A 21,089-nucleotide genomic window follows, 5' to 3' on the forward strand; every position below is an offset into this window, starting at 1 on the left:
CACATGGGTATGAACACCTGAAGTATGTCTCCTGCATTTCCCCGAGTCTGGCAATCTTGGAGAATGAGGTTGAAATGGATGTTTTCGTAATAAAATTATTGTTTCAAGTGCTTTCTCGATTCCCCAAATCAGTTAGCTACGGGCATTTCTCAGGTGCGAAGACACCCCATTCTACAACAAGGATCCCTGATTCTGCCCGGCTTCCTCTGCTTCACTGAGGCTGCTGCCATTTGGAAGAAGCCCCTGGGCTTCTGACTTTTTGGATGGTGGAGGATGGGTTCTATCGTTTTTAGGAATGTTGCCCTCATCATTGGGCAGATGGGTTAGGGTTAGGATATCTTCATCAAAATTGGGGATGATTGGGGTAACTATGTAGTCTGATGGGAAGGTGGCCCAGGGTTGATTGGGTCACATACTGCCAATTGAGGGGCAGACACACTGTCTCATGCAAGGTCCCAGAAGGCAACATGGCCAGCACAGTCTGCCTGGTTTACTACAATGAAGATGCCGTTTATTATCATGCCCTCTGCTTTGTTTATTCTCACTGGGGCTTGTCATCAATAAAAACTAGCTTATGGGTTGTGCAGTTGTGAACATTTAAAACATACACTTTGGGACAGACCAGTTGTTTCACATCATAGTTTTTCCCCTACAGACTTCAATTAAATTCTAGGCCAAGGAAGACCCAAGGGAATAGGACCACACACTGTACTTTAAACTGTGTTTGAGGAGATGATGGATTGTGCCCTCACAGTAGCCAAATTCTTAAAGAATGGTCCCTGCCCCATCCCCCTCACCCCGCCCAAGGCATTTCCACTCAGTGTTGTTTGTTTAGACATCTACAGACAGGAGCCCTATTCAGAAAGTAGAGCACAGAGGGCCTCCTTCTGCCCGAGTGTCTCAGAAGTAGATGGGCAAGTGGCCGTGGTCCCTCTCTGTGAGGCGTATGACACGTCTCCTCATGAAGGTTCTGGGGTTGCTCCTCAAAAGATAGGATGTCCCCTTGCTCCCTGTTATAAGGAACTAGGTTCACTGAAGAAACATAATGAGATCTTGCTGAAGGCTTATTAACAGAACTGAGTGGCTCAAATACACCAGATCTTCTCCTCAGCCACGCTTGACAGTGTTTCACAACCCTCCCAGAGTTGGCTTAGGCTCCAGTGCTCTCTGCCCTTCCCTCTGCCAGTGGCCACCACTGGTAACCTCATTGTCCTTTTCTTCTCTGCTATGGTGCTACCCCCTCCTGTACCTTCTGTTCAGGTCCCTTCAGTCATCCATCTTTTGTCACAAATGGGTTTACCGATTTTTTCCCTCCAGAAACTAGTTTTGACAGTGATGTGTGGGGCAAAGTCTTGGGTATTTTGACTGCTGCTGAGAGAAGAGTAAAGATGATGCCATGAAGGTAAGAGAAATGATGGGAAATGAGGAGACCTCCATTATCATCCTACTTTAGGATTCATATGGAAGAGTCCCTAATTGTTTGCTGGGAGTCAAGCGCCACGTGTGAGAAGTTACCAGGACCCCACGTGACTGGAGTTGAGAGCAAATGCAGAAAACCAGTAGCATTTCACATAGTGGCCTTTTCTGTGAGGGTGTCTTGCTCCTTAGGTGCTAGGCATTTGGGACAGACAGCAGCAGACTCCACTCTTTTCTAAGGCAGGCTCTCAAAATACCTTGCTTTTAGATATACCCTGTTCAGGATACTTCTGGAAAGAAAAGAAAGAAGCTTATAAAATTTCCTCAATTTCTTCAATTTCTTAGGAAAAAGACTAGCTTTGGAAGGTTAGAATGATGTGGATTGGATGAAAAGATTGAAGAATGTCATAAATGCCAGGAAAATCTGGAATATGAAACTTATACAGATGCCCTACATATCTCTCAGCCCAGCAAAGCTGGCCGATAACTGCTATCTCCTTATCAACAGATGAGATCTTCCTGGAACTCTTTCAAAAAATAGTTCATAGTGGTGAGGATTTTTCAGTATAGACTGAACTTTTACAGAGAAAATTTCTCAATGCAGGTTTTAAAAAGATGGGTGATTATTTCGGTTAGCAAGTGTTTGGTGAGCTGCTAAATAAATCAGTAACCCGATGTGAAAACAGATTTGGCTCTGAGTGCTAGGCCCACCCAGACTCAGATGGGTTCTGGAGCAGAAAGCTGCCAATTGGATTGAAAGGGAGTCCAATGCAACAGTGTCTTTCAAAGTCCCTGAAAATGGAAAATAAGCTACAATAATAGCAGTGGAAACATACCTTTTAGGTTCTGTAAAAAACACTTTTTATGACGATCCTAGAAGGTGAACACGTTTTTGAAAACACATCAGATTTGTTTGGCTGATTTTCCTTATTTTGGAATGAAAGAAATTCAGAGAAGATAAAGGAAAACTTGGGTGAGACCCCAATTCCCTTCTCCATCTAACCATCAGTTTCTTCTTGCCTTCTTGAGATTCCCTTAATCGTTTTTAGTTTATTGCGCAGAAACTCTGAAGATGCCAGGATAAAGTAGACAGGAAATCATCATTCAGCTGCATGTGGGCATCTGGGCTTTTTACTCCCTCAAGTGGGAGCGTGGGCTGGTTTTGATTGGGTAGTATGCTATCATAGTGAGTACAGAAGGTTTCTAGATGATGAAAAATTCTAGTTAAATCTGGTTACCTCCTCTGAGAGTTATATTTTCAACATGTATTTTTCCATAGAAACAGTAATAGAACTACAGTTTGATTCTCTCCTCCCCCTCCTCCAGGTGCTATGTCTCTCTCTACATAGTATAAAGAATAGGAGAGTGCCTGTGATGTGCTGGTACCCAGCCCCCATGCAGACCACGACAGGAGAGAGGCAATGGTGCTTTAGGGAATCATGGGATAGAGCCTCAGCAGGAGAGAATCGGAAGTCTAAGGTAAAGGACAGGGATAAAGGGACAACCTTGGGTAGTACCAAGGTTTTAGGTGTCAGGGTAAGATATCACAAGAAACTCCTCTTAGAAACCCTCTTTTCTAACAGAGTCATGAGATTTTTATTATCACACTGGACCCTGAGATAAAATGCTTCCACCAGGAAGAGAGGGATGACAATTTTATCAGTCATTAATTTTGGTGAGCACATTTGGGTTTTATTACTAAAAACTGAATGGAAAAACAGCTGGTAAATGCGCTCTTTTTTTTTTTTCTTTTTATCAGCAGACTCATATATGCTGTCAGTTCTCAACTTTCTGTTCCCACAAGAGTGTCGAATTTATGTTGGTTTCTGTAAAAGATCATCCTTTTCAAGGCTTTTGCTCACTCTGAGATATAAACTACCAATCCAAGGCAAAGGTGGGACAAATGGGCAAAATGGGGAGTGGATTAGGGACAATCTGTTGGGCAGCTTTACTGTTGATGGTTCTTCGGTTGGAAGCCTTCAGGGAACTCTCGTAGTGGCTGGTCTTGAACACCCTCACTGACTCTCATGGTGGCTTGTACTTCTACACTCACACTCACCTAGGTTCCAGAAGTAAGGCCTGAAAATATTTGTGTTTTTTAGGATTCTCTTCTATAAGAGCAAAGAAAAGCTGTCCTGCTTTCATTCACATGTTCCTTCTTATTTTATCCCTTGTCATGACCTCTAGATAATTCTGGCAATTGCAGGCTACCTCAAAATGTGGCTGTTTTCTGTTTGGTTTCTGGGTCAGCTCCAGGTATGTTCCATTCTCATCCTGGGTTATCATGGAATTCACAACCTGGGAATTCCTGGGTCCTAATAAAGTTATGTCAAGGAAGGGAAAAATAGCACTGGTATGCATTTGTTAAATATTAAGTTGTTTCAATAGGGCTAGGTGTCAGAAACAGAAAGAGCTAGACAATTCTGCTCTAGAGAGTCCACAGCATGGTGGGAGAGCAGACATATAAACAGATGATCACGAAACTGGTGTGTGTGGTGCTAGTAGACAGGTGTGCACAGAGAATAATGGTAGTGCAGAGAATAAACTCATCTCCCTTATGAGCAGGAGCAATGAAACAGTCGAGACCCAAGTTGAACTATAAAGATGATCTGGGCTTCATCAAGCCAGGAAAAGGGAAAAAAAATTATAGACAGAAATCATAGCATATACAAGACTGCAGAAATGGATGTTATGGCTAATCTACCACTGTAACTCAAGTGGGATAATGTGAAGATTGTATTTCCCTCTAAAATCGTTGCAGTTTCCCTTCCACTTACTGGATTTGTTTGTTTTGAGTGACAGATAGATAGACATGGGGGCAGAGAGAGAAAGAGAGAGAGAAACAAGATCAATTTGCTGGACCACTGCTTGTATTACCACCACATAGAAAAAAGATGAGAAGAGTCTCCTTCAAAATCTTGGATTGGTGCAAACACCCAGCAACTTCTTATTGCTGAAATTGTGAAACTGGGCCTGGAATGGAACCTCTACACCAAGCCTTAGTCACTGGGTCAGAACAGTACCTCATGGAGTCCCCGAGGCTCAGGATTCATTCCTTCTGTTTTCTCCGTGCCATTGAGGTACCTTGTAATGGAGTTCTGAGATCTGGAGAGTGTACGAGCATGGGGTTATCTCATGAGTTACCACAAGTACATGAACTGTGGGAAAGGTGTTCCCACAGGGTAGATGCCATTGACTCCATGAAGCTCCCAAAGGAGGCAGATTTCTTGGCCCCTGAAGTTTGATAAAGGGCCCTGATCCTTCAGTAGCTGTCCACAGAAGGACTCTCCCAGAACAACTGGCCCTGGATGAAACGTAATTTATGGACAGTGAAGCAGCACCAAGGAAGCACATGGCCTCTTGTTGGGTCCTGGACTCTGAGTGCCTCTCCCGGGAAGACTGCCTGACTGTGGCTGTCAGAGATCGTGTCCAAATTCTCCTTTGAAAGGAGCAGCAGAGAGCCAACTGCAGGTGTGGGCATGCCCCTTCCTTCACCCACAGACCTTCTGGAGGAGGCTGTGCTTTCTGAAAAAAGCCTAATGAAAAGGATCAAGCTCACCCAGAGGTCCTGCTGTGTGGGAAGATTGCTTCCAAGAAGCGATTCATTTTTAGTTTAACAACTGTGCATTCGGTCCCCACACAATTTATCTTCATGCAAAATCACATACCTGTGTGCCAGATGTGCACAGCTGTATGTGAGCAACTGCTGATCTATCTGGATCGCATGCCAAGTGCCTGTTTCTTTAAATTAGGGCGGGTTGGGATTAGGGCTGTGTGAAAATGTCCTTTGGAAACCAGAAACCAAGCAAGCCCGGCTACATGGGGGCTGGAGCATAGCAGGATGATGAACCAAGGTTGAATCAGCCTTTTCCAGGACCCCCCAGAACCTCCCCCTTTCGTGACCCCTGAAACTCAGCCGCGTTCTGGGTCTGTAGAGGTTAGGCTATCTGGAGACTCGGTCCTGCCAAAGTGTGCGGCCCTTGTAAATGCTTGTGGTAAAACTGCAAAACCTCGGCCCAGCCCTCGGGAGCTTCTGGAGCAGAATAGAACTTGACATTTTTAGTTTGTGTTTCAGTTTTTACCCTCTGGCCCCAGAAGAGGCAAGAGCACAAAACACTCAGTCGTCCTTCGGGTATGGAAGAGTAGGGGGCTGGGCCGAGACAAGGGCCTTCTCCTGAGAAGCCCAGGGAGCCACAGCACTTGCACACATACCTTTCCCCTTGAGTCTTCCTGTCTCTCTTTGCATGGCCAAAGGGTCACCACTGAAGAGATTCAGCCATCGTTTTGCCATCCTAGGACTGAATTATCTGTTTCCACTAATGCCAGATGTGTGCCAGGCATCAAAAGGAAGTAAACTCCTGGGCACATCTTAAGTGTTCAAATGTTAGCTGTTGATGGGGATTTTGGAGATTGACCAATTTTTTTTTTCCAGTTTTTTTGTTGACCTACCAGATGCCAGGTACTATGCAGAAAGTCTCCTGTTAATCCCACAAGGCCATGAGGCAAGCACTCTTTTTTTTTTTTTTTAAAGATTTTATTTATTTATTTGACAGAGAGAAATCACAAGCAGTCAGAGAGGCAGGCAGAGAGAGAGAGAGGGAAGCAGGCTCCCTGCTGAGCAGAGAGCCCGATGCGGGCCTTGATCCCAGGACCCTGAGATCATGACCTGAGCTGAAGGCAGCGGCTTAACCCACTGAGCCACCCAGGCGCCCGAGGCAAGCACTCTTATTCCTACTTTACCAACAGGGGAACTGAGGCTCAGAGAGATTACAGAGCTCACTCAAAAATAACATTATTTCCTACATGGTGGATTCTGAGTGAAGATTCAGCTGAGTCTGATCTTCAATTCTGTTTTTTTTCCACCATGCTGCTATTGTTCCCTCTGTCTCGTGGCCGTTACCAGAGCCCGAGGAGAGGGAAGGTGTCTCTGTCCTCTGTGCATTGCATTTGTTCTTTCTGGCCGTGACACTGCCCTTGTACCTGGACAGAGGTCCGTGGGGTGACCGCCTGCTTGTCACACCTCTCAGTTCCATTCCGGTTCTCCCACGGACAGGCCCCGAGAAGTCAGCCCATGATACACAGGCTCAGTTTGCATTTCAGCAACATTCTCTAAAAACAATAACCAGATGCAGTTTAACTCGCATTGTGTCCACATAAGGAATCCATTCCAAGGAAAGTCAGGGGATGCACTGTGATTCTCAGTCAGATGAATGACTCCACTCTTCCCTGGGCTCATTTTAGAACTCCAAGAAGAAATACCATCTAGATTAATTTTAGAGTTCAATCTTTGAATCCGGTCTCAGGAAGAATGCAGATATAATTCAGGCTTATAATGATGACCCCTTAGATCACAGATCACTCGTGGGTAGTAGCTCCTTCTAGACACCTACTGTACTCAAAGCAATTTCCTCTTTTCAGTTTTGAGAACTATTTCTGACTTTGCTTTCTTCCGCGAGCTACTTAGGAGAACCAGGCCACCATCCTGGGAGTACACCAGGATCCTCCAGGAATTACATCATTTATTTTTCAACAAAGATTAATTTAATTTGGTTTAGTTTAACAAGAGTGTATGATCATATATTTGATAACCAAATAGATGCCCTGATGTAAATTTCAGTCCTGGTTTAGCTCTCTTCCAGTGACAAAAACAAAGACTCTCAAAGGTAATTGGTATACCACCTCTCCAAGGGGGAAAAAGGGTAGGCTTTCCATTTTCTTAAACATAAAACTTAAAATCCACGTATAATAATAAACAAATGGTTTAAGGCATTTTATGTCATAAATGTGCTGCCATTATTTAGTTACGAATTTTCAGGTTCAGGAATTATGCTAAAACCCAAGGGTCATTATGGAATGTCTGTATATTTGATTTCCAAAGCTCCAGATAGGTTTTAATGTGTTCAGTGTTATACCACTGCACTCCCTGAGCTATTTCTGTATCCTCAGAGACATGTCCTAATAACAGGCCTCCGTGTCTTCTACTTAGTGAAAAGTGTGAATAATAGCTCCAAAAAGAATGTGTGTGCATCTGTGTGTATATATATACACACACACATATATGTATGTATATATATATATATATATATATTAACTTTAACATATGTTCCCACATGGCCAAGTGATTGAACCTAATACAGTTAACAACTTAGGAAAGGATTCATTGAATTTTCCAGGTCTCTTCATGGCCAGCATTACTTTGTAAAGAGACCCTAAATATGAAATAATCAACATGTTAAAGTAATCTAGATGTTTATGATTTGATAACTCTTTGGTGCATTGTTTAACAACATGTTTTCAATTTACTTTCCTTCAAATAGCTCCAAATAACCCCGTGATTTTGGATGATTGATTATGGGAATGCTGCTTTTACTGTACATCCAAGGTAATTTTAAAATTACATCTTCTTTTCATTGTTAAGGGGTAAAATCATTTGCAGGTCTTGACATGATTTATCAGAGAAAGGGGGGTAAAGGGTCAGTCTTGGCCTCACTTTATTAGAACATTATTATGTTAGCCCAGAAGTAAAGCGTTAGACTTCATGGAAGCTGGGTTCTCGTCCCAAGCACGCTGAACAATCAGGTCTGTGGTCGCAGGAAAGTCATTAATGTCTTAGGACTCACCTTCCTTCCATATAAAACCCAGCAAAACAATTGAGATCAAAACCTCCCTTTGTGATTCTGTTTATGGTAACTGTGGCAAGGCCTAGAAATGTGTCTTTTCTATTATGAACCTGGGGTATATAATCTGAGAAGTTTGGAAAACATCAGATTAAATGACTTCAGTGTCCAGGTCTAAAGTTCTCCAGCTCTAGAACCAGGCTTTTCTGTGGTCCAGACACTTTTCTTTCAATACAACCGTTTCATTATGTAATGGCAACCTTAACTTTAACCGGATGGCGGATGTGTATTTCTTGCAGACACGGTGCCCAAGTCTGTATGTAAATGACTTGTTGAAGTCTTATTAGAACCTTGCACCATGAGCGTATTAATCATGGGTATTCATTGTATCTGTTACAGTAAAGTCCTCTATTGGTCACTTCACGCATCCGACTTTTATCGTATCTATGTAAAACCCTCCTCTGTCTTACAACTGCCATCTGGAATGCATGTCCTTCATGCGAAAATGAAGACGCAGACACTGGATCTTACCTCTCCTGATGGGAGGTGATGCATGGCACTGCTTTAAGCCCATGAGTTAAAACCAGTCACCTGGTCCCGATCCGACTGGAAGGCTGGGGAAATGCGAAGGAGCGCAGGCAGGTCTGAGAAACAGACTGTTTCCCCAGAAGGGATCTCAGTATTAACGCTTTAAGAAACGGAGGCTCAGGAAACCAGTTCCCGGTAGGATGGCACTTGAAGAATGTCAATGGTGAGAGTGTTACCTGGTATTTCTTTCAAAAAAGGAGGCATGCGTTATTCTCAACGCATGATGTGGAAGCAGCCTGCATGCTCATCGGTGGACGACGGATAAAGGAAATGTGGTGTGGATGTGCAACAGATACTCGGTTTTAAAAAAAAGAAGGAAATCTTGTCCTATGTGACTTCATGGATGAACCTGAAGGACATTATGGTAAGTGAAATAAGCCAGTCACAGAAGGAAAAATACTGCATGACTACGGCTATATGAGAGATCTCAAATAGTTGCGAAGAGTGTAGAATGATCGTCACCAGGAGCTGGGGGGAGGAGGAAATCAGGCACTGTTGTTCCACAGGTACAAAATTTTCCCATTTGTCTTCTACCCTCCCTCCAAAATAAAATTTATGAAGGTAAAGGATGCCCAGCAAAAATTCATAAATAACAATAAAATATAAAATATTCTTTATGTTAAAAAGGGTATGGCTTCCAGGAATAAAACTTACGTGTTTCCTTAGAAAGAAGAGGATTTTTTTCCAAATAAATAACAAGAGTAATGATATTTTTTGAAGTTGTCTTTGCTACTCTGTCTTCACCTGCTGAAAACAGAAGGAATCCTTCTCCCGAAAGCAGAAAGCAGAATCCTGCTCCTACTATAGGGACATCAAGTCTGAGGGGACTTGCCTGTGATCTGGTTTGAATGGGACTTGCTCACAACAATGAAATAGAAACCTCAAAGTATCAAAGAATCATCCTTTCCTGCCTAGCTTTTGTGAGCAGTTCTAAGCACAGATTATTTCTTCTCAACTAAAACCTGTGTAGTAACAACTTTGTCCATTCAAAGCACACCTGTTGGAAATAGATACTTTCCTCTTTCTTTCTACTTTTGACTCTGAGAAACCTCTCAATAAGTCAACAAATAATTTTAAAGGCATGGAGAGATTCCCAGATCCGCAGAAATAGAATTCAGGAGGATAGGCCCTGTGGTGGAGGAGCAGTGCATCCACAGCAAAAACAAAACAGAACAACAACAATAAAACAGATTGACGAGTCACTGTAAAACGTGAAGTGAGAGCCATAATAGTGGATGTACGCGCGGAGTAATGGGAGCCTAGAGAAGGGAGTTTCCTTCTGAGTTTGAGGAGTCAGGAAGGGCATCGGGGAGACAAACTGACAATTCCTCGAGGCCTGCAAAGATGACGCATCCTTTGTCAGATCTGCAGGGTAGCCTGCATGTGGGAGAACCGTCCAGAGGAGGGGAGAGCTTGAGCGGGAACACAGAGGTGGGGGGGTCTCAGCCCTGGGGAGGATGCTGTGGGCAGCCGATGGCTGTAAATGTGGTCTAAGGCCAAACGCCCAAGAGCCTAAATATCCTTGCAGAGGAGTTTGGACTTTACCCGGAGTCTGTTACAGAGACATCTGAGTTTTTTAACCTGGGGTCAAGCCTGTGCTGTGGAAATACCACTCCGGTGCCCATGAGAGGTGGAATTCTGCACTCGCACATCTCCGTGTAGCCCAGATGGACAGGAAATTGTCCCGTATTGTCTATTTTTCTTTACTGATCCATAATAATATAAAATTATGTGACTGTTCAGAATACAGATGACATGCTTCTGCTTTCTTGACAGTTGTGGTGTGGCTGTGTGACTACATTCCGGGCAATGGGACAGAACTAACGACCTGGCAGCAGCTCCAAGGTATTTTTTTTTTTTTTTTTAATACAGCTGGCATGCAGTTGCTTCTCTTGTCTTCTTGCTGCTACTTAAAACGCAGATGTGATGATGATTTACTTGGGCCATTTAGATGGAAAAGGTCAATTGAATTTTCTTCTATTTGAATTGCTTTTCTACTTTTGTTGAAACTCAACTGGGCTTATTTATGGAAGCGTATTTCTGGGTTCTCATTCTGCTCCATTGATCTATGTATCTATCTCTGCAAATCCCATGTTGTATTAATTACTGGCTCTATATGGTAAGCTTCAGGGTCAAGTAGATTGATTTCTCCCCCACTTCATTCCTCTTCTTCAAGATTCAAGATCACTTTAAGAGATAGATTTTACTTTATAACCTAGAATACACACATGTAGACACACAGATAAATATGAAACCCGTTTCATGTAAATGATATATTGATCATTTGTGATGTGCCCTGATTCTTTTCTAACCTATTCTACTGCATTCTATTCTCCCATTAAAAAGTGCTGGTCATGACCCACTGTATTGGTTTCACAGCCCACCAAATGAGTCTTTCCACCTCCCGTTTAAAAGACAATGTAGCAGAAGGGAGTGGGGGTGGGGGTCTACTTGCCATCAAGCCACCGTATCCCCCACCCAAAATGGCAGTAAGACTGAATCCGGCTTCCTTGGAGGTGGGGCAAGCCATGAGGTTGCCTTGTTCACATTAGGTTTCTTTTCTAATTAGAAGAGTGACTTTGGAAGAACGTACAGCCCGCTTCGGGGGATTTCCTCACTCACGGAAAATCTGCAGTCCTTAAACACGGGATTGGTTTTCTCTGAAAATGGAAAAGCGACACAGCCAGAAATTTTAAAGCCAGTAAACTCGTATTTGCTATCAGGCTACTCAGTGGGCTGATTCTTTCATGCATGCTATCTTCTCCTGTCCTTCTCCTGCTCTAAGAGATCTGTTATTACGCCCATTTGTACACCTGCGAATACACAGCCTCGGCAAGGGGAAGGAATTTGCTCAGATTTTTACATCTGGCAGGCAGCCCATCTCAGACAGCACCCTGTGCCCACCTGCCTCCTTAGCCCCAAGCCTCATGCGTGAGACTAAACTGAGGCATGCTGTTGTGCGCAAAAGGCAGAGCTTCTATAGGAAGAATGGTTTTCTGGATAGTTCAGAAGATGGTTCTTTTTTTTTTTTTTTTAAAGATTTTTTATCTTATTTATTTGACAGAGAGACATCACAAGTAGGCAGAGAGGCAGGCAGAGAGAGAGAGATGAGGAAGCAGGCTCCCTGCTGAGCAGAGAGCCCGATGCGGGACCCGATCCCAGGACCCCGATGCGGGACCCGATCCCAGGACCCCGAGATCATGACCCGAGCCAAAGGCAGCGGCCCAACCCACTGAGCCACCCAGGCGCCCCAGAAGATGGTTCTTAAGATGATGCCCTAACTCCGGGCCCGGACCCGGAACCTGAGGGCCACGCCCTGAGTTGAGCGGGGCCTGCCTCGCCCACGAGGACCTCAGGGAAAGCGCCCGCAAGGCAGCCAGGAGCTGCACAGCTGGTCTTCTACAAGAGCAAGGAAAAACGACAATCAGGTTTAAGCTGCTGTTATTTTGGGTTTATGTTACTCACAGTTGAATTTAATCCTAACTGATACAACCACTATCCTGCAAGAACAGTGGCAGAAAAATATATATCACATATCCATCACATAAATCTACTTTTATAAGGGAATGAAGTCAAATTATTACCCGCAATAAAAAGGTGTTTCGCAACATGACCCAGGAATTTAGAAGTACCATTTGTTCCTTGTTTCTCCCCTTCTCCCCGACAAGGCTCCCCGTGGCCTCTGGGGACAGCCGTGAGAGCAGGGCGCTCGAGGGCAAAGGTGTGGTGACCCAGGGAGTGAAGAAACTCAAAGGACGATGCCGGGATTGTCTCGGTTTGGCCAACAGCCTCCTTTATCCAACTTTGCAGTTGTCAGAAGAAGACTTTTCCTTTTTTCTCCTTTCTAAGCAAGTTTTCGGGGAGAAGAAAGGAAAAAAGACAATGGCAGAAAAATGGAATAGAAGAAAAATGAAATATAAACAAACTAAACTCTTCCCTGAGCAGAAAAGTTCAATTAAAAAAAAAAAAAAAAGAAGAAGAGAAATGTAGGATTCTAATTTGAACCATAGCCCCATGTCTAATGCTTTTAGCTAAGAAAAAGAGAGAAAAGCGCAAGAAATCTGAGTCAGAGGGAAGATGTCATGGTGAGTTTCAATGGGATGAATTCCTTATTAATTCTAAAGAACACGATGCAACATGGATTTAATTATACAAGTCAACCCACCCACATTCCTCTCTTGCTTTTCACACACATGGGCTTCTGAGCACGATGAAAGGTGGGTGGGGAGAAAGGGAAACGGAGGAAGAACACGGGGTGGCTAAGGCCATGGAGAAGGCGGCTCTCCTCCAGGACACAGCTGCTCTCGGCCTCCCCTTTTCAAGTGTGCAAACAGCGGGGGCTCGGGGACATCCCTGCCGCTGTGCCTGGCCCCATCGGCCCCAGCAGGTCCATCTACCTTGGCCTCAAGGACACTTCTATTTTGTCCTATTTACTGCGCAGGACAGATTCTTTAAATTCTGAGGGATGAAGAAAAGGAATATCACAAAGAGGGTAGATGGAAGCCTGGGGAAAAAAAAAAATCTCAGCTGCTTTTCATTTCCTGTGGGATGTACAACCCAATCACACCAAGATTTTCACGAAGAACAAACAAGTCTATTGAAATGCCAAAGAGTTTAAATGGGCCAAAAATTTTAAAAATTTATATTTTAGTAACAATTGTATATTACTGAGAAGTAAAACATGATGTTTAGATACCCATCTCGATAGTGAAATGATTTCTATGGTCAAGCTAATGGACATATCCAGCTCTTCACACACTTACTGTGTGTGTGTGTGTGTGTGTGTGTGTGTGGTGAGAACACCTGAAATCTACTCTGTTCACAAATTTTCAGTGTACAATACGTACTACTAACCATGGTCACCATGCTGTACATTAGATCTCAAGACTTACTCATCTTATATGATTGCACCTTCCCTGAAAGAGCACTCAGTTTTCCCTAAGTCTCTCTGGGACCTTTTACTTATGCTTCTGTGCACAATACTCCAATCTCTGTACAGGTGAAAACACCAACAGTTTCCCCATATTGTTTCTTCCTGCTTTTTCTTTTCCCTTTCAGATAATATCCCACAGAATCCTAGCTGTTGGAGAGTCTCACTGGCCATTCTGTGACTTTAGCTCATTACTTTGGGATGTGTTGACTATTAGATGCAGGGCATCTCATTTGGGAGAGGATTCAGTGGTGAAATGATGGGTTTACAAAGTCACAGGGCATCAGCATCAGAGTTTAGTTAAAGATTAAAAAAAATATCCTTAAATAAAAATCAACAACAAAAGATAGCCACTCTTCGAAGCTAAAGGGATACACTACAGAGACATGCAGGCTTAGAAAAAAACCTTGAAAGGCTTTAGGCTGGACTCCATGAATGATTCCCAGAGCAGCATCACCCAAGAGGCCTGTCAGGGTAGCTGCCACTCTCTCATCATTGGCAAAATGGAGAACTGGAAAAGTATACTGGAATATGGCTCTAGGAATACCTAGTCTTAACCATAATCCAGGAATCCAGAAACTATCTCCAAAACTATTAAATTTAGAGCTACCCCTTGTCTGTTGCTTCTGCACTGACAAAACAGAAACAAAAACTATTGGCCATGCATGGCCTCTGGATACACATAAAGCTAGTGAAGGGACACTGACATATCTGTTCAAGTAAAGGGTGTGGTCAAGTGGGGTGGGAGGGTAGCCAGTCGTCTTCATGACCACATGCGTTCCATGCCACCTGCTCAATTTCTTGGGAATGCATCTAAAACCTATATCACGTTTGAAGCCCTAGTCTCAAGAGAATGTCTTTAATTGTCCAGTCTCTACAGGATAAGAAAGTATATTTAAAAAGATAGCTTTCAACCATTTTTCAATCATGGTCCATTTTTCATAAATTAAACTTATTTTGAGATCATTGCAGATTCATGTTTAGTTGTAAGAAATAGTACAGAGATCCCATGAATTCTTACTCATTTCTGATTGCAATATCTTACAGAAGCATGGGACAGTATTACAAGTAGGATGGTGACTTTGGTAGAATCCACTGGTCTAATTTAGATTTCTCAGTTTTACTTGTGTGCTTGTGTGTGTGTGTGTGCATGTGTGTGTGCTTGTATTTGAGCTTAGTTCTCTACAATTTTGTCACATGTGTAGCTATGTATCTATCATGACAGTCAGGACACAAGATACAAGACACACCTTGTTGTGCTGAAAATCTAGGAATGACTGTAAAGGAAGCTATGGATTATCTTGGATGGTGCCTAAGATGGTTTCGAAAATGATGTCTCCTGCAGTAAATTGAACAGGGTCATCGTCCAGAGGGGCTCATAGTAGGAAGTACCATTATTATAGAACCAGGTTTCTTTTCTTTTCACCTTCATTCTGGCATAAAGTTTTCCTCCTATTGGCCTCCTGTTCTGCTTCCTTTCTCCAGCTTCCCCTGAGCCAAGGCACTCTCATTGTCTAAAGAATTGGCTACCTTGAATCTTCTGGGCTCCCATCCACTCTCATAGAGCTTCAGAGTTCATTTTGTTTCCCATAAATAAATAGCAGTTTTCTAGTCCCAGCAAATTACACTTATAATTCTTGCCAAGAGCCAGGTATGAAGACTGAGAACTCTGTGCAGAGTGCTCCTTCCCATGCCCTAGGCTTGCACAAAACATACCTAGAGGTTGCAGAGTGCTGGCACAGAGCAGACACGTAAAATGCTACTTATAATTTTATTCCTGCTACATCTTAACTTCTTCATATATACCAATTTAATTTTTAAAAAATTTAATTTTTTAAAAGTTAGTAATTTGGTAATATTTGAGTGTTGACTCCCACATAAAGAGATAACTACTCTAAAATAAACTGAATATAATATTGAGTTGCATTTCCAGATGAATGATGAGAACATCCTTGTGTTGGTGAATGGTCACAATTTTGTTAGAACCTTCTTCATTTTTAAATATATCATCATGTTTATTTTACCTTTTTTGTTTCATAAGTTGCAGTACATAATTTTGGTATAATTATTAGAAATAGCAATTATTAAAGGCCTAATCCAACTAAAATAAAGCATGGTAAGAGCTTCTGAGGACAATGGAACAGGATGTTATATGAAAATTAGGAGAGAAATGAGTACATGTAATTTTAAAAAAAATATTTCTATATACATTTTCTTTTTTAAAATTTAAAATCAGGTAATTAACATATAGTGTATTATTATTTTCAGAGGCAAAGTTTAGTGATTCATCAGTTGCATGTAACACTTGTGTTCATCACGTGTCCTCCTTAATGCCCATCACCCAGTTAGCTCATCCCCTCTCACCACCCCTTCGGCCACCCTCAGTTTGTGTTCAAAGCTCAGTTAAGAGCTTCTTATGGGGGCACCTGGGTGGCTCAGTGGGTTAAAGCCTCTGCTTTCAGCTCGGGTCATGATCCCAGGGTCCTGGGTTCGAGCCCCGCATCGGGCTAACTGCTCAGCAGGGAGCCTGCTTCACCTCCTCTCTCTCTCTGCCTGCCTCTTTGCCTACTTGTGATCTCTGTCTGTCAAATAAATAAATAAAATCTCTAAAAAATTTAAAAAAATAAAATTATATATAAAAAAGAGCTTCTTATGGTTTGTCTCCCTCTCTGATTTCATTTCATTTTTGAATACATGTAATACTTAGTTTTGATTTTTATTTTAAGTCTATTCAGGGTGTTCGGTGTGTTGCATGTTCCATTAAATATCTGAGTGCTTACTACGTGTTTGACATTGTGCGAAGCTTATTGGGAGTAGTGAAAGAAATATTAAAAGGGAGGGGGAATCCTGGCTAATAAGTAGACTGGCTTTGAACTGGAAGAGAATCAAAGTTCAGAGGCCCTGTTTTCGGACTTTATTTTTTAATTTTTTAATTTTTTCAGAGAGAAAATGTACTTGAGATGAAATAAAGAATTTCGCCTGACTACCCTTAAGTAGCTTCCTGGTAACTCATTTCAAATCTTTCTGATGTTGGATGATTATACCCAAAAGTTTAGATGACCTTTTAAAAAGTCTTGTGAACAACTCTAATTACTGGGGAAACTATTCCCATAACTGGGAGATCTTTGGGTGGTGGCAAACCCAACGAGGATAATAGTTACCCCAATGACCAGAGCAGATTTAGAGGCAGCAGAAGCAGACTATAGCAGCAGCAGCTACTGGGCTAGGGACCCCAAGGGACGTGAGCCACCATGATAACTTCCTACCACTGCCAGAGTGCCTACTCTGAATGTGGCAGGTTGCAAGGTGCTTTATGTGCACCATGGTTGACTTTCATAACTAAGGTCTGAAATAGATGTAGTCCACATTCTGTGAATGAGTCTCACTCTGCTAAGTCTCACTCTGCTAAGGAGTAGAAGAATCTGGATTTGCCTCTGAAGCCATGGTCTTCCTACCACTATGATGTCTCTCAAAAGTAAGGACATTTGAACGGACAGGTGTCTCAGGAACTTCGGGAGCACCGAGGCATTGAATGAGGCTGTTGCTCTTGTCATACATCAGGATCATCTTCATGCTGGAATGGTCTGGGGATACTAATAGGTATGCAGGGACTATTGGTTGAATTAAACTGAAAAGAGTTTCTAGGGGCCCCTGAGAGTCTCCATCAGTTAAATGTCTGACTCTTGGTTTTGGTTCAGGTCATGATCTCAGGGTCAAGCCCTGCATCAGGCTCCCAGGTCAGCTGGGATTCTGCTTCTTCCTCTTCCTCTGCTCCTCCCCCTGCTTGTGATCGTTCTCTCTCTCTTTCAGATAAAGAAAGAAAGAAAGAAAGAAAGAAAGAAAGGGAAGAAAAATAGTTTCTACCAGGTTCATGACCTAAGCATAACATCCTCGCCCACAGATATTTAGGAACCTTCTCTGTCCACTCTGAAATTTATTTCTAGCACCCACCAGTGGATGGGTGAAGTTCCCAAAGTCACCTTTAAAGAAGTAAGGTACCTCCTAAATGTCTCCCTGATATTTTTGAAGGTTAGAGGGAGGCTAACCAGAGCTTATCAGCAGGGAATCATCCCCCACAAGAAAATGAAAGAGTGATTGCAGTTCCTGATGTGATTTAGACAAGCCTGACTCAGCAAGCTGGGAATTTGAGGCTAACAACCACCACCACAAACAACAAGCTCATAGCTACTAGGGCCATTCTCTCCTCCTCTCTTCTAAGAACACTTATGGATCACCCAGAAAACCACTTGCATCCTCCTTATGTTTATACCAACCCTAAAAAACAGCTCTTCAGCCGCATCATTGATCAGGTCCCCTCCACCCATGCCACTTCTTCTTGGTTTCCTGTTGTCCACCTCTCAGTCCTTCCATGAGCACCTGTGGTCATGTGGCTTCCTGTACCTACCCCTAGAATTAAGGGCTGTTCTGTTCTTTTTTTTTTTTTTTTGTAAATTTAAATTCAATTAGCCAACATATAGCACATCTTTAATGTCAGTTGTAGAGTTCAAGAATTCATTTTTTTAAAAAAGATTTTATTTATTTATTTGAAAGAGAGTGAAAGAGAGAGGAGAGAGAGATCATGATAAGGAGGAAAGGGTAGAGGGAGAAGCAGACTCCCTGCTGAGCAGGGAGACTGATGTCGGCTTCAATCCCAGGACCCCGGTATCATGACCTGAGCTGAAGGCAGACGCCCAACCTACTGAGCCACCCAGTTCAGGAATTCTTATTTTAAGGTATCAGATTCCATGGTCTAACACTTAGGCATCCCTCAGGAGCCATTCTCTAAAAGCAGCCTGGATTTTAAAGTCATAATTCACATGTTGTTCCGGAACTCATTTTTTGAAAAAAATTTACAAGCCTTTACAAATAAATGTTTGTGACCAAAATACAGAATGGAAGAAAGTTTTAGAGTCTTTATCATGAGTTGGCATTAAGTCATGGGAGCCGATAGTCTTAAGTGGCCAGGGATGGTATCACTTCTCCAGCCACTCTGCCAAATCTATCCAAGGGGGACATTCAGGAAAAAAAAAAAAAATCAGTTGTCAATTCTCAGAGCTTTTATATACTAACAAAGTGAGAGGCTACAATTTTCCTTGTGTACATGCCATATTATTGTGCTGGATATTTCTAGAATTTGGGACAAAAGAGGCCCGAATTTCAGAAGCTCTGATAGGTTGTGTGGATCATTGGAAACAAATTTGACTCTCTTTTCTTCATTTTTTTTTAAGATTTTATATATTTGAGACAAAGAAACAAGGAGCACAAGAGGGGAAGAGGATCAAAGGGACAGAAAGAAGCAGGCTTCCTGCTGATCAAGGAGCCCAGTGTGGGGCTCAGTTCCAGGACCCTGGGATCATGACCTGAGCTGAAGGCAGATGCCTAGCCACCTGAGCCACCCAGATGCCCCTCTTTTCTTCATTCTAAGTAGCCCTGGGATGCATGGTGCACCAAGGAAATGCAGGGGAGTTCTCAGAGCCAATTACACTGATGTACTTTCTTCCTATCCTTGCTACTCTTAATCTTCTCGGCCTTCTCTGCTTCCCCCTCATGACACAATTTACTGTTTAATACATTCTCTGAGCTTTTAATTTCAACCATTTCATTTTTGTTTCTAACAATGAACTGTCTTTTGAAATGGTTTCTTAATGTTTACTTTCTACTGTCTGCAGTGGTCCTGTATCTACATTTAATCTTGGGTGGGTTGAAAGGATGACAAGTTCTAGAGTTTTGCTTTTCCCAATCCAGCCTTAGTTTAGCAAGGCTGTTGTTCTTAACTTGGTGAGTTGTTCCATGAATCTCAAACCCAGTTCCGATGAAGCATTGGTCTTCTAAATGGGAGACATTGCCTTGTTTTAGTATATCCTCCTGGCTATATATGGGAGGGAGGAAGTTTGCAGACAAGACATGAGAAGGTTTCTGGGGGTGACATAAATAAGAAGGGGGTCCTGAGATGGTGCAGGGGTGCTTACCCTCTGCTGCCAGCACCCTCTCACCCCCATTCATGTGGAGTGACCTTGCCTGCCATATAAAAATGTACCAGCCACACTTGGCTCTGCATATATTTATAGTCAATATACATTCTGAACCCAGCTCCACTGCTTTATATCCCTTCACTCAGTCATCACTTCCACTCTTCAACTGAAAGACTTTCTGTTTACTTATACCAAATCACATGATGGGAGATAAATGTTCAAATCCTTATTTATGGGCATTTAGAGATTGCAACACTGCTTTTACAAGGCAGCTATTTGATTCCAATATGGATAAGCTACAAAGCTACAGTTGGCCTCCATCACGTCTGCAAAGGGAAAGAGTCCTAAAGTTGGTTTTGCTCATAAAAAGCTAAACAATGACACACAGATCTGGAAGCAAATAGACCCAGAATGCACCCTGAAGAATGCTAGTAGGGCCCATTAGACTGGTGTGACCATAGTGGAACATGAATGTTTGCAGACCCAGTGTAGACTCACAACTTCTGAGAGTTGCCAACCACTGTACTGCCTAATCCAGCCTGTCTGCAGTCACGATACCCAAGAAATGGTGTTAACATTTATAGAGGTTTAGGACAGTTCTATGCTATGCATGAGTTGTCAATCTAATTGTCACAACATCCATTAGGACTCATTTCCATTTTACAGATGAGGATACGGAAGCACAGAGAGGTTGTACCACTTGACCCACATCACACAGTTGAAAGTGGCAAAACTTTCAAATCCATCCTTCCAGCTCCAGAGACCCTGTCCCTGGCTAGTGTGCTCTACCATCTCTCCAGGACCCAGAGTCCTGGCCAGCCAGGACTGGAGTCAGAGTTACGCAAAGGAGTTACTTCCGTTGCCTCACAGGATAGGGCACTCTTCATGCTTAGCTACACCTGCTTGTCCCCAACACCTCACCTTTGTCTTCATGCCACTCCCAGAGACATCCAGAATGTGCTTTTCTTTTCTTTTCTTTTTTTTTTAAACTCCCAACAGCCTCCGGAGATTTGAAGATATTAATTGGTCCTCTCAAATGCACGTGAATATTACCTTTGTGGTTAGTGGAAGCAGCTCTGGCCTAATAGAAAACTAGGAGCACTCAATAATTAAACAATTTGCTACTGTACAGGCTCTACTAGCAACATGAGTTTAACATTGGGTATCAAGTGCCTTAAGAATAATCTCAAGGAAATATTAAGATATGATGACAAATGTTTATTTAGCTAATCACAGTGTCATTTATATTACCCACAAATTAGAAATAACCTAAGTATCCAAAATAAGGGAATTTTAAAAGGTATAATTTAACCATACACTATTATAGGGATGCATTAAAATTAATATTTTCTAATAATAAGGATGGGAAGTTCTCAAAATGTGGTCATTTCTAAAAGCGGGATTAAAAAAAGGAGCACCTGGGTGGCTCGATGCATTAAGTGTCTGCCTTCAGCTCAGGTCATGATTCCAGGGTCCAGGGACGGCATCCCAGGTTGGGCTCCCTGCTCAGTGGGGAGTCTGCTTCTCCCTCTGCTCCACCCCCTAATCATGTTCTCTCTCGCTTTC

The 21,089-nt window shown here is 42.7% G+C and overlaps 1 long non-coding RNA gene across 1 annotated transcript; it reads left to right on the top strand.

Annotated features, from left to right (window-relative positions):
* The first annotated feature begins 10,208 nt into the window (after window positions 1-10,208).
* Window positions 10,209-11,289, top strand: LOC131807558 (uncharacterized). Its single transcript, XR_009344538.1, has 3 exons — window positions 10,209-10,307; window positions 10,398-10,466; window positions 11,191-11,289. It is a non-coding gene; the product is annotated as an uncharacterized LOC131807558 (long non-coding RNA).
* Window positions 11,290-21,089: the final 9,800 nt, after the last annotated feature.

Source organism: Mustela lutreola, chromosome 9, assembly GCF_030435805.1.
Source record: "Mustela lutreola isolate mMusLut2 chromosome 9, mMusLut2.pri, whole genome shotgun sequence".
In the NCBI taxonomy this organism is placed as follows: domain Eukaryota; kingdom Metazoa; phylum Chordata; class Mammalia; order Carnivora; family Mustelidae; genus Mustela; species Mustela lutreola.